The sequence below is a fragment of the Phalaenopsis equestris genome, unplaced genomic scaffold, assembly GCF_001263595.1.
Source record: "Phalaenopsis equestris unplaced genomic scaffold, ASM126359v1 Scaffold000654, whole genome shotgun sequence".
Classification (NCBI taxonomy): domain Eukaryota; kingdom Viridiplantae; phylum Streptophyta; class Magnoliopsida; order Asparagales; family Orchidaceae; genus Phalaenopsis; species Phalaenopsis equestris.
Window position 1 is genome coordinate 172,016 of NW_018165094.1, and position 15,436 is coordinate 187,451.

Below are 15,436 nucleotides of genomic sequence, written 5' to 3' on the forward strand. Positions count from 1 at the left end.
CATTCCTGCATTCGAGCACTTGTAACCTATCTTTGTTTTATTTTGTGTTACCATATCTTTTAAGTGGGCATTAATGCATGTACATGAAATTTAATGAAGATTTGACATAAGTTTTATACGAGAATGCGGAATAATGGCTTAAAATTTTCATTAAGTTTTACATTATTTATAGAGGTCTACAAGTCAATAAAAGTGAGGTTTACCGAGTTCAATTGTGGCTAACAACTCATAAATTAAAATTAATATATAGGAGTGTGAAGGTGGAAATGAAATAATTTCAATAATTACACATAATGGCTGCATTGATTTTCTTGCTCTAATATGCCTTTTCAAGATGGCATTCCATTGGAGATTGCAATCTTGATTTTTAATGCATGAATTTTGGTGTATAGTAGTGGTTAAGTCAGGGAAGCTGCATTTTTAGGTCATCGTGATGAATTATTCATCGATTGATTTCAATAATAACCTAACACTAGGGTATAAATAGGAACAAACTAATAAAAATATTACCAACTATTTGATCTCTCCTACTTGTAGCATAGAATATTACTACTTTATCAGCAAAAGTAATATAAATCAATTATTTCTTAGTTAAATCCTATAATTCTAACAGCCTATCTCAAGTTGTTGCATATATATCTAAATCATGCCAAATTTCTCCACAAGGAGTTTAAAATGAGGCTTAAATAACCTTTTGATAAGAATATCAACTATCTTTTTCGTAGTGGGAATGATGGGCATATAAATAGCCTCACAATCAGTCTTCTCTTTTATTAAGTGTTAGTTATTCCTTACATACTTTGTTCCATCATTTTTTTTTTGAGTTTTGTGCAATGGTAATGATTGTTTTGTTATCATAATATAACTTCATTGTTACATTTGCCACTATTTTTAGTTCTTCGAGAATTCTTTCCACTCAAAGCATCTCACACACTCCATTAATCATAGGTCAATATTCTACTTTGGTACTATCTTTTGCCACTACATTCAACTTTCGGCTTCTCTGTGTGATTGGATTTTCATGAACATACATATAATATCTCAACGTGGATCTTCGACTATTGATCATTTTAGCCTAATCTATATCATTAAATACTTAGGGTGCATTTGGGGCAGCTTATTGCTGCGTTTGACTTTTTGAAAATGCCGAAATACCATTTGGTTCAAGCGTTCCACTGGCGTTTTGAAAACGATGTTTAGGTTTTATTAAAGGAAGCGTGCCGCGGGATCGACCCTGCATCCCGCTTCGAAGAGCTGCGCTTGATTAGGAAATACCTCCAGTCCCCTTCTCCCTCGTGTGACCACACTTGCCCTAAGCTGGTTTTCCATCCCCGCTCTCGCTCTCTTCTCCCTTGCTTATTCCTATCGTTCATCTGGTATCTCACAATATTATTCCTATATGTTTAATTTCTGTGGTTTTTCTTTCATTGCTCTTGTTTGCTCTCTGCAGTTTCCGATCCCATGGTTTTCCTTTCATTGCCCTCTGCATTTAACTATAGCGAATGTTGGATAATTTGTTATAATGTGATATGAGTGCCTATCAGATTTAATTGTTAACCATTTGAAGAAGATTAGTTTATGATACCGAGTATTTCTTGTGCATGCTATTGAGGTGAATGTTGAAGCATAATGAGTGTTGTATTTGTTGTTTAATGCTCTTAAGCGTGGATGATAAACTGGCTTATGCTATTGAGGTGAATGTTGAAGCATATTGAGCGTTGTATTTGTTGTTTAATTCTTTTAGGCGTGGCTGATAAACTAGCTTAATGCTACTTCGATATGCTGTTTAGGTAATCTTTGATTATGCCATTGTGGCTAAGCTTGAAAAAGATACCATCAGTGTATAATAAAAAGAGTCAAAGGCATGCTTTCTTGTGTTAGGCTTGTTTTTCCTCAAGTTTATCTCAACATGAATGAAATAGAAGGGGGTTCAATGAATGCTAAAATTTGGAGATGCTAAAATTTGGAAGGATGTAGCAGCATCCCTCATTAATTTACATTTGATATAGTAGAAATTGGAGCTATGCATATTTCTTGTAAAAGAACCACAAAAATTAAACAACAGACGTTAAAGAGTTGCGATCTTCTTTGGGACTTTGTTAAGTACTTGATGGTGTCCATGACTTGCTTCTGGGTTGATGAGTGTCAGCGATCCATTGTTCATCATAAGGTTTTCTTGATTTTATTGTAGCTTTTATATATTCATGCACATGTAAAAGCCCATGTACTTCAACAAGTTGCTTTTATTCAAAGCATCTGGCTTGCGTTCTCTTCTACATTTTTCTTATTGCATTTGATTCATTTTTTGCTCCTTTATTAGCTCCATCGTTGCTGGCTCTATTACCGGATGATCTTCTAGCTCTCCCTGCTTGTGTTTCCTTTTCTACCAGGCAAACGTGTGGCTACCAGAATTGTGTGTGGGGTGGTGGTGAATGTTACCTATGCTTGTGTGTGGTGTCTATGAGAGTAGTTTACGGTGGTTTGGGTGTGCTATATAGGCCTTGGGTGTGTGGTTTGATGGTGTACGTGAGGTGCGCTTGTGTGGGGTGGCTGTGAGTGGTGTATATGGTGGCTTGGGTGTGCTCTACTGGCCTTGGGTGTGTGTCTTGGTGGTGGATATTACCTGTGCTTGTTTGTGGTGGTTGTGAAAGCAGTTTATGGTGCTTCGGTGTGCTCTGCAGACCTTGGGTGTGTGGGTTGGTGGTCGATGTGAGGTGCACTTGTGTGTGGTGGTTGTGAGTGGTGTTTAGGGTGGCTTGGGTGTGCTCTGCTGGCCTTGGGTGTGTGGGTTGGTAGTGGATGTTAGTTGTGGTTGTGTATGGTGGTCGTGAGAGCAGTTTATGCTGGCTTGGGCGTGCTCTGCAGGTTTTGGGTGTGTGGGTTTGTGGGTTTGTGGTGGATGTGAGGTGCACTTTTGTGTGGGTTTGTGGTGGATGTGAGGTGCGCTTGTGTGTGATGGTTGTGAGAGCAGTTATTTTTGGTGTTGTTAAGTTTATCTCATCAAAACATTCATTTCACTTGTAGTTTGATAAAATTGAAATTTGGGAATTCTCATTTGATTTTGAAAGTTTCTAATTTGCATACTTGCATCAATATTTGTAATTGATTATATGGATTTTCTAATGATGCATAAATAATTGTACATCATGAGTCATGAATTCATTATAAGAATCTAAGAGAAGATATTGCTTCTTTAGTTGTTTTGTTTAGCAATGTTTTTTTTAGAATTTTGCATATAGGAAACTTTCATTTTATTAAAACTCTATGCTATATATAGCTTTTAATAAAACTGTTATATTGTATAGTACTATGCACCACCCAATCATTAAAAATCTCCTACTGTACTGGTATGGTTTAATCTATCTCGTCTCAAGCTGTACTTTTTTCATCATCAGGTTCTTTACTCTATTGGGGCCATGCTTGGAGACCCTATGAAGCTAGATCTACCCACTTTCAACCTAATCAGATCTTCTCTGGCCAGAATACTTGTGAAAAGAGATATTACTTTACATGATTTTATTGAAGTCTGGTTGGACACAACTCATAATAGATATTGGCAACAAATCGTCATGGAGCATAAACCTCATTGTAAGATGTTCGGGCATATCCTTGATAAATGCCATAAGCTTCATCCTAATTTGAAATCTAAAGATCAAGTGAATAAGGATGAATATAACCTTATAGCTCTGGACATATCTGTTCCACCTGGAGTGAAAACTACCACAGGACAGGATTTGATGTCTGATTTAATTTCCTCTGTGGACCCTCCCCCCTAAAAATACTGTTTCTGTGATTGAGGAGAAGCTGGATGGCCCTGCGGAGCAAAACCCTATTGAAAACAGTACTGAAGGACCCCTACTTACATTGACTGATAATCAGGAGAACCTTGCAGCTCCCCATCTTTGGGAAGTATTAGGAGTAGAGGCAACAACTCATACCTCACACACACTTGAACCTTTTGTGGGTACAACTGTTGACAATCTTTCTACTGCAGCATTGCCACCTCATACGAATGAACAACAATTTTCAGATGAGGAATGACAGGTCTACACTTTCAGAAGGAAGAAGAAGAATGAAGATTTACATGAACTAAGGAATCTAATGGATGATACTTTGGTTACTTCGGGCAATGGTATGAACCTAACCAATTTACTAGCTGGTTCCCTTCCGAGAACTAGAGGCAGAGGCATAATTAAATTGGGTCTTCCCGATTGATCTTATATGTACCATCTATTTTTGGGTTTTTATTTTTTATTTTTTGTGTGTTGTACCATGTGGGTTAGGTGCCTTTTTGGGTCCACTCATACAACCTATCTGTACCATTTTCTCTTTAATATAATTTCCATTGGGCTTAAAAAAAAATGTACCGCCCAATCACATTAGCATGTGTTAACATCATTAGAGTATGCTTTTGGGGGTTTCATTAGACCATGAGGTCTCTACTAATAATTTCTCGTTAAAGGTTTATGCTATATTTGGCTAATGTATGTGTTGAAAACGAGATTATTCTTATCTTTTGAAAAATTGTTGTCTTTGAAAATTCTCTTATGGTTAGTGTCTCTATAAAATCTAATAGATGCCAACGACAAAGTTGTTGGAGCCCATAGAAAGTAGAGATACAAAGAATCAAACAATGTTTTGCAAGTTTTATGGAGGTTTAAATGAATTTGAAAGTGAGCCAAATTTGAGCCAGTTTAAGAGTTGTCTGGCTTTACTCATTAAGAAAATAAGTTAAATTTGTTTGTTTTATCTTTTTGCGTTTGTTTTTTCTTTTTGTGTTTGGTGTTCATGTGATTGTGTTGGCTTTCTCTAAGCTCTTCTATTTTGTGTTATTGTTTATTTATTTGTCATTTTGTAATGGTATTTAATTTAATTTTTTTCGTTCTCATTCTATAAGGGTATAACATGTTGAGTTTGTTATATGTTAAGGTTTTGTTTAACTGTCGATTCTTCAATTAGTTTCAACATACCTAAGTTGAAAGAAGGGGGTTTGTCAGCAATGTGAGATAAAAAAGTAATAAATATTTTTTGCGATCTTTGCATTAAAGAGATAGACCTACCACATACTTTAACAAGGAATGTTGACAAAATATCTCAAGAGGTTCAAAGAATTGACTTGAAGGGAGTATGATAGACTATAATTCAAGTTCAAGTGGGATTAATTGAAGTAGTGGAAGTTATGGAAAGAGCTGAAATATGGATCTATTGGGTTGGGTTAAGACCCATTGAGCATACCATTGATGCTTAAGAAGAATGATGAACTGAGAAGTTAGAGGTAATAATGGTTGACTAACATATATTTTTTCTCATTATCATTTTTCTTTGTTTTAACTAACATGCCGCCAACCCCACCCCCCCACCCCCGCAATGTTGTCGGCAGTGCCAACTGCAAAAAAATTTAATGTGTGCGGAATTGACCCGGACTTGGAAGGTAAATTAGACGTAATGTTTAGGGAGGTTGTCGCGACGGGTCAACTGCAAAAAAATTTAATGTGTGCGGAATTGACCCGGACTTGGAAGGTAAATTAGACGTAATGTTTAAGGAGGTTGTCGCGACGGGTCAACATGCGTTCAACCCAAGTGAACAGGGGTTTGCAGGCATCCCAGGTGACTTGCCACCCGAGCATGTTACGAGTTCTGGTGAAGGGCCTAGCATAAACCGAGGGAGTTGGAGTCCACCCGTCAATCAAAGAGGTTCAGCCTGAGGAAAAGGAGGAAAGAAAAAGATGTTTTCGTGAAGAGCTCAATAGGTAAACTGATAGAAGTATTTGCAGCTCCGCCACCTGCTGCTACAACTGACTTTACCATCTATGACTTTATGGTAGTTTTAGATGCAATTCTAGAATTTGTGGTTGATCCAACCTTTTATTTAAAATGTGTTAAATTGCTTGAGGACCCGACCCGCAGACAGATTTTCATGAGGCTACGACCTGAGCTGCATTTCAAATATTTACGTGTCTCGATTGAGAAATGAGTTCGTGTTATTTGTTGGTTTTATTATTTTCAATTTTTATTGGACTTGTTTGCTTTTTCTTTATTTTCCAGATAATGATTTGTGGAAAATGTTGTGATTAAAGTAGTAGATGTATTAGTCATTTCAGTTAAGAGCTATTACATTTGCACTTTTTTTTTATTTTAAAAAATAGTTTATTCAAAACATGTTACCTTAATAAATCATTTCTTCAGGATTGTCGGCAGCGAGAACGTCGCAAAAGAATGGTTGCGACTGCGGCGATTGTTATATTTCTCTTAGAATACTACTGCTCTATCATTGTTCAAACACCTCACATGACGTCGTCTTTTATTGGGAATAAATGGGTGGTCGAGATGCTCGCTCGACATCCATAAGGTTCAACAATATATTTCGCCTGTGTACCCACTTTTTTGGATCTCCTTAATGAGCTACGTAACAACCATGACCTCCAAGGTTCCTCTAGAACGACTGTAAGGTAGATATTGACTATAACACTATACATTATATCTAATAACAAATCAATAGAAGAGCTATAGAGCGATTCCAGCATTCATCGGAGACAATAAGATGATACTTTTTCGAAGGTCTGAAAACACTAGTTAGCTTATTGTCCCACATAATTAAGCCAAATGATCCATCATTCGGTATAACTCTAGAAAAAATTGCTAATGACTCGCGTGACATGCCATTTTTTAAGGTAAGTATCATTAGTGCATTATGTTTACTTCAGAATGTAATTAGTGTGGTGAAATTGACATCTCTAACAAATCCAAACAGAACTGTATTGGAGCAATTGAAGGTACACACATGGATGCTCAACTACCCAACCATGAAAATGTGGCGTACATTGGTCGGTGTTGTTCAACTATCCAAAAAGTGATGACTGTCTGTGATTTCAACATGTGCTTTGCATTTGTGATGACCGGATGGGAAGGGAGTGCACATAACAGTCATCTTTTTGCCTATGCAACAAAGAATAATAGAAAGCGTTTCCCTCACCCGCCTTCAGGTTGGTTTAGTTTTTTTAACCTATTAGTTTTTGTTATCAATAGTCACTAATAATCTCTTTCGTGACTGAAAATATTATTTAGTGGATGTCGGATATCCCTTATAGAGTGATATTTAAAGTTATTTCCAAACACCAAATATCACGTTCCTGATTTCGAGAGATTAAGTGGCGTTGCCCACAATAGAAAAAAAATGTTCAACAAATGTCACTTTTCCTTATGCGAGGTGATTGAAAGAACATTTTGGGTTTTAAAAAGAAATTGGTCATCTTACGCAATATGTCGACGTACCCATTTTCTAAAAATGTACATATTGTGGTGGTCATTTTCCACAATTTCATTAGACGACATCCCTCCCGGTCTCATACGGACTTCAATATAACTGACGATGATGAGATGCATATCCCGCCTGAAGCATTCGAATTCCAAGTTGGACAGTTTATATCAAACAATGTGATATAGTCATATGAATTTGACACCCATGATGATGAAGGTGCAGCGGAGATGGTTGCTTTGAGGGAGCGTATCACAAATGTTATATGCGACTGCTGATTGACACCAACTTCTTTATTTTGCAGACTATATGTTGTCTTCTTATGTCATTTGTTTCATTATAACTTTCAATTTTATGATATTAACATGTTTGAGGGGCTTTTATGTTATCTTTTTTGTGAGTTTGTGAGACCAATAATGAAACATATGACCTTATGAGTTCTTATGGATGGTCAGCTTGTCGTTGTTTTAATGTTGCATGTGAAATCCTAATGAAGGCAACCGAGGTCCTTTCTTCTTGTCGATTCATCGGTATATGAGGATCTACTGGATAACTTTTTTTTGGTGATAAGCACATGTGTCACTGAACGTTGGTCCCATGTGGGTTAAAGACAACCAATAACTCATTTTTTTTATAAGGTCTACTGCCTGCATGTTGTGATAGACTCACTGGTTGGTTTAGTTACTTCTCTCTCACACATGTTATTTTTTTATTTATATTTAATATATTTATGTTCGGTATATTTTTGGATTTGAAAATTTGATGTGATTGTTTTTTCTTTATTTTATGTTTGGGTTATTTTTTTTTTTTTTTTTGGGCTTGTGAGATACATGATGACGCTTGGATCTTATGAGTTCTCTGAGTACTTACGTCTGCTATTTTTTTAATTAGATTTTCGTTTCTTTATTCAATACGGTTTCTTCAAATTCCACACTTTTTTTGTTTATTCATCTAATTTTATGACTGACGTGTTCTCTCTTGAATAAGTGCAGGAAGATGACCCTCAGGTTTTTGGGAACTCCGGGCGAGTGCTATGCCGCTGCGGACTGCCGTCTTTGCTGCTTATGTCATGCCAACCACATAGCTACGGACTGCAGTTCTACGGGTGCCCGCGGTGGGTAGATGGATTGAACAATTGCAAGTTCTTCAGGTAGACAGACAGTCCGATCTATTCTACAGTATCCCAACTAGACGACGTTGCTCGTGGTTCGACGGTATTCCAACCGAAAAATGTTGCTCACGGTTCGACGGTATCTTAACCGAAGAATATTGCTTGGGGTTCGAAGGTGTCCCAACCGGACAACGTTGCTCGTGACATGCTGCTTGTGTATTTTAAAATGAATATTATCACATTTTTAATTGTAATTTTAATATATTATTTATTTTTTATTAGGTTTCTTGATACTCACTCTTAAGTGAGATGTATATCATTTTTTGTACTATTATAAATTATACTGTTATAAAGTGATTTTTTCAGTTATCAGCTGTCAAATTTATAGCTGTTACAGTTCTGTTGCAAACAAAAACACTGCACAGTGTCAGAATGGTCATTTATCCAAAAAAGTTGCAAATCAGCTATTTTCCAAACACACAAACCAAACAACTAAACAATTTATCCAAATCAGGGGCAAAATGATCATTTATCGAAAAATAGCTGCATATCAGCTGTTTTCCAAACACACAAACCAAACAACCAACTAGCTTATCAGGATAAGTTGTTGATCAGCAGCTTATCATAATAAACTGCTTTTCTAGATAAATTAGATAAGCTGCAGCTGCCCTAAACAGATCCTTAATCTTTTGACATCGAGTATTTTAAAAGAATAAACTTTGTTTGGAGTTTTTTTTTTAAGTATTGAAGAAGTTGATACATATCATCCAAATATTTTTCATTTGGTGAATGTATCAACTCACAAAATTTACAGTGAAAGCAAAATCTGATCCTTTATGAGATAAATAAATTAACCTTTCTACAACTTTTTGATGCTAACTTATGTCTTTTGTCTCTTTCCTCTGATTTTGATCAACCAAAGAGCCATTTGATTTACAACCACTCATTACCATCTCTTTAAAAGATTATGTATGTACTTTTGTTGAGGTACAACAAGTCTCTTCTTTGATTCGACAATCCCTATATTGAGAAAATACATCATAAATTCTAAACGCTTAATTTTTAATGTTGAGAAAGGAAAAGTTTTCAACGTATTTATTTCATTAACATCATCTTCTATTAGAATTTTATCATTAGAATTTTTATCATTTCATATACGTAATTAGCGCGATCATTTTCCCATCTTGTGAATGTTTAGAAACATTTTATGATCGACTTGCCCTTGGGTCTGCCCTTAATTTTTGACAGACAGAATCGATTTCTCAAACCATGCTCTCAATGTTTGCTTTAGTCTATTCAAGGTTTCTTAGTTTACATACCTTAGTGTCAAGATTATCACTACATTTGTGGGGGCAAATTCATGTTTTAATAGCAGAGTTAATCCAAACCACAACAAAACAATGATATTATTACTGAAATTCAAATAGACAATTAGAAACAATGAAATGAAATAGTAAAAATTGACACACACAAATACCCTATTAGGGTGGGCTTCGAAGATGTTGCCAGCGGTTTTAGGAGGAAACTGAGAAGTATGGGTGATTACTTGGTCGAGCGACAGCTAGGGAAAGGATGACCTGTGGCTGGACAACAACTAAGAAGCCAGAAAAAGGGGGGTGGGGGAAGGAATTGCAGCCACATGGGGAGGTGGGTTTGTAGGGTTGTCTGACACCTACACAACATGTTAGGTGGCTGGGAGGGAGCATGGGGTGGCGACAGGTTGTGGATAGCTAAGAAGGTAAGGGGAGGGGGAAGGTGACATAATTGCAGGCTGCAGGAAAACCATAACATGCTGCTTTATTGTGGAGGCAGCAAATACGGTGAGGATGGAGGCGAAAGAAAGGTTGCAAGAGGAGGGTAATCGAGGATGAATGTCCCGTAGGATCAAACTCAATCAGAGCACCATTCGATCCTTGGGAGATAATCACCACCTTGGACGAATTACAGCTAAAGCACTTGCTCTCTTTTGGATACAATCCTATTCAGGAAACAACAGAAGATGACAATAGTCCTGAACAAAAATACACAAAAAATGGCTTTAACAAGATGAAAATGACATATACGGACGTAGGATAAGAAAGGATTGGTCCCCACATTAGCTGTGTGGCAAATCCTATGAGATGTATGGCCGAATAACTTTCTGGAAGTGTTTTCTTGAGCTAGACGTCCAATCCAGAGGAAGGGAAGAGCCTCGAGGTCCAAAATTCCCACCGTAGAGGCCCTAGAGGCCCAATTGGGACTCTTGTAGTAGGTACATTTGCGTTAGCCTCCCGGGATTGGCGAGCATCGACATCATATGTTGAAGCTTTTGTCTCCTTAGAGTATGGAATCAGATCAGATATGTTGAAAGAAGCAGAGTTATTGTAAACTTTCGGGACTGAATGATCTTCGACTGCTGTCACAACCCGGTCCGGGTCTTGGAATTAACCAAGGAGGGTGCAGATGGTTGGACGGTGTGAACTATTTTTTTCTATAGTTAGTTACTATTTAACAAATGAAAGTGTCACTATCAAAATTAAATTATAACATTAAAATTACATTTACCTCACCACTGGTTATTTGTGTCTTCTATAATTATTTTCCTTTGTATTGTTCATTTTTTAATCACTAATTAACATGAAAAATTAGTTTAAAATAACAAACTAAATAAGCTAATGAATGCTCATACTTTTAAACTACAATAATATTAGAGAAAAGAAAAATAGTATGCATGCCAGTTAAACTTTTAATAAATCAATATAAACATTTAGATGCTATTCAATGAAGCTTATTATATCAATATATTGTCAATAATATTATATATCTGTACAACCGTCATAGGAGTACCGTTTAAAAATTATACCACATAATGTACTTCAATATAAATATCTTTTTCTATATACGTGCACGAGTACTTTAGTGTTTCCCTACCATTACCATCAAGCAGTATTCTATCATAGCCAATCATACACATACAATCATTCTATCAAAATCATTATTTACTAAAAATATATTTCATTTCTATTTGTGTATCAGACAATATACTTATAAATCATTTAAATAATGTTGTGCACACATATCATTCATACAATATGAACAAAAATTCATTAGAATTGAAAATCCTGAGTTTGCAATAATTTCATTATAACTGAAGATAGTACTAATAAATGCATTTGGTCTAGGAGCAAAAAATTACCATAGTATAAGAACATGCGTACTGACATTGATGACAATTAATTTATTTTTTATTTGCATTAGGTCAATTTTAGCTATCCATAAATTTTTTATTGGACTCATTTCAATATTTTTTAGTGTATCGTTATGCCTGAATAAATATAATGATTAATTTGAGTAGCTTTAATTTTTAAAATTTGTATTATTATAATTTTTTTAATAATTATCTTATTGGCTCTTTCATCAAATTTTATTAATTGATCCTAAATCTTGGGCTCTGATACTACTTTTGTCACTACTCGAATTGGAGTTTGGAATTAATCAAGTCGGGTACATGCGAACGGATTGTGTGAATTAAGTTTTCTATAATCAATTATCATTTAACATATAAAAGAGTCACTATTCAAATTAAATTAAATTAGTAAAATTATATTTACATCGCTACCAGTTAGGAGAGTAGATGTTTTAGACCATCTGATGATCCAATTTGGAGAGTAGATGTTTTAGATTCGGTTTATGTTAAGAAAGACAAAGATAGACCTAAGAAGACTTGGACTTATTGTATAAAAAATGATCTTAATTTATTAGAACTAAATGAAAGCATGATACTAAATAGGACACAATGAAGAAAAAAGATTCATGTAGTCGACTCAACGTAATGGGATTAAGGCTTTATTGTTGTTGTTGTACCTGTTACTTGCGTTTTCTATAATTTTTTTCTCTTCTATCATTTATATTTTAATTATTTGATTAACTTGAAATATTAGTTTAAAATAATAAAGTGCTAAATACGTCAATGAATGCTCATACTCTTAAACTACAATAATATAAAAGAAAAGTAAAACAATATACATTTCAGTTAATGTTGTAATAAATTAATATAAACATTTAAGATGCTATTTAATGAATATTACTGTATCAATATCATATGAATATCATTCTATGTCTGTAAAACTGTCACATGAGCATCGTTTAACAATTGTACCATTTAAAGTACTTCATTATCAATATTTTTTTTCATATATCAGTATGTATACTTTAGTATGCCTCTACTAGTACCATTAAGATATGACTCCATCATAGCCGGGTCGTGCACATACAAACATTCCATCAAAATCATTATTTACTAAAAATATATTTCTTTCCAATTTATGTATCAGACTATATACTTATAAATCATTTAAATAATGTTGTGCACACATATTCATATAATATGAATAAAATTCATTAGAATTTAAAAATTTTAGTTTGCAATGATAGTATTAGTAAATGCATTTGATCTAGAAGAAACAAATCATTACTATAGTCTAAGTACATGAATATTCATCTTGATGACGATTAATTTGTTATTTGATTTGTCTTGATGTCGACTCTTATAAAATTAAAAGCTTAAATATGGGTATTCATATTAAAAAAAAAGTTTTAATTTTAATTAGATATTAAATTTACATTATTTAAGTATTGAGTTTCCATTTTTTACTTTATGAAAAAACCTAATTAATTTCATTACTTAAACTTTTCCTTGCCGAAGTTTGTGCGGGTCCATTTTCCTTCTTCTTTAGCTCGAACACTTTGCCTCCTTCCCCTCCAAACTGAAGTTATATACCTTGACTCTTATATCAATAAAAGTTTTTATTAACATAATTTACAAGCTAAAAAACACACACATATAACTCATTTAAAATATTAAAATCTTATATTATTGTTCTTTCGGTCAAACCTTACTCGCAAGCACACGAGAGACTTCTTCCCTCTACTAGACCAGGATTGCGAAAAAATATTACATCAATACTACTCCACGCGTAGAAGGAACGAGCATAGCCAATGAAATCACGCCACGACACCCCGCGCGACCGGGAAAAAAAAACGGGCGCAGTAACACGGGGAATATTCCCCCCTGTGTTATTCATGTGTTATTGCGTGTTATTCACGTGTTATTGATGTGTTATTGTGTTATTATAACACCAAGAATATTCTCAGGACACAATAACACATGAATAACACACAATAACACCTGAATAACACGGGGAATATTCCCGACAGATAACAAACGGCGCAGTAACATGGAGGAATATTCTCCCCCATGTTATTCATGTGTTATTGTGTGCTGTACGTTATTCAGATGTTATTATGTTATGAGAATATTCTCGGTGTTATAATAATACAATAACATATCAATAACACATGAATAACACACAATAACACCTGAATAATATATCCGATAGTGGAGTTACGTGCGGAGGCCAATGAAACCCTGCCACAGAGGAATATTCCTGGTAGCAGTAACACGGGAGAATATTCTCCCCGTGTTATTTACCGTGCTATTTATGTGTTATTGTGTTGTTCATGTGTTATTCATGTGTTATTGATGTGTTATTGTGTTATTATAACGCCAGAAATATTTCCAGGACAATAACACATGAATAACACGGGGGGGGGGGATATTCCCCGTGTTACTGTGACGTTTTTTTTCTCTGTCCCGTGTGTCGTGGCGTGATTTCATTGGCTACGCACGTTACTCTACATGCGTAGTACTGATGTAATATTTTTTCCAGGATTGCACAAGCTGGCTTCGACTCCCTCACGCACAAATTCATGAATATCACTGCTTCTTTTTCCTCACTTTCTTCTCCTTTGGCTTGGTTGATCGAGATTGAGCGATTTCTACACAAAGGATCTTCTGCAGTGAAGATGATGTTTCACGCTACAATTAGGGTTGGTCGGCCTCTTTTTCCTCACATTTCTTCTCTTTTAATTTATTTCTTTGTGCTCAGCTTGTCATCTACCTTCGCACTGAAGACACTAGTTGCTCCTTTGCAACAGAAACTACTCGACGCTATTGATAAGCTGCTTGTGATGTTTTATATAATGAAATTTACCTACTTGTCTTCAGAGCCTTTAGCTTTACTTCCCCTTCTTCAGCTTCCTGGTTGTTTGATTCCTCTCCCTCCTTTAGCTGTCCGACTCCTCACTTCCTATTTTTTGGTTTTCTTGTTTTCTCTCCCTCGATTAACTGAAATGGGACTTCACAACTGCCTCCTTAGAAGCACTTGGATCACACTACCAGCTACACTGCCCCTGAGTACACCTCAGTAGGGCTATAAACGAACCGAGCTTGAGCGAGTTCACACTTGGCTCGTGTTCGGCTTGTTCTAAATTGATCATGTTTGAAATTGGCTTGTGTTTGAAATTGACTCATAAACAATGTGTTCGTGTTCGACCAATTTAAAAATTCTTATTCGGTTCGACTCGAAATTGACTCGTTAAAATTAATTGAAAAAAATAGATGTAGGGAGTTAGATTTGAACATGCACCAATTCGGTGCAATAGAAGACACATGCCATATGACTACACGAGCTGTTATGATTTAATCTTAGATATAAAAATATATAATATATTATTATATAAATAATATATATAATTTCTTTATTTTGAGTTAAAACAAGCCGAACACGAGCGAACAAATGATTGTTCATGTTCGGTTTTTTTATAATTCAAGCTTAAAAAATTTGTTCGTGTTTGGCTCATTTACTTAATGAATGAACCGAACACGAGCTACTTAATAAGCCGAACATGAGATGTTCACAAACAACGAGTTTTTTTGACAACCGTACACTTGAGTTTTTCTCAATTGCGAGCAACCATCTATATTTGTCCAACCATATGAGGATACACTATTGAACTGACCTAAACTGGAACATACAAACCGTACGTTGTGTCTGTAGAGTCTTCCAAAAGTAGTACGAGGTTGGCTCATTCCTACTTGACATGAGAATGGATTGAACTCTCTCTAATAATTTTGGTCGTGGTGACAAGGTATCGATCATGATGTTCTGACATGTTTTTTGCCCCATGTCTAGAATCAGTGCCTCTGTCCCGTTATCCTTTATCATCACTAAAACTGACCCTACTTGCAC

At 35.4% G+C, this 15,436-nt stretch overlaps 1 protein-coding gene across 2 annotated transcripts in view; it reads left to right on the forward strand.

The window, feature by feature from the left end:
* LOC110030092 overlaps positions 1-15,436 on the forward strand; it is a 50,525-nt gene that overhangs the window by 11,329 nt on the left and 23,760 nt on the right. The window lies entirely within an intron of this gene.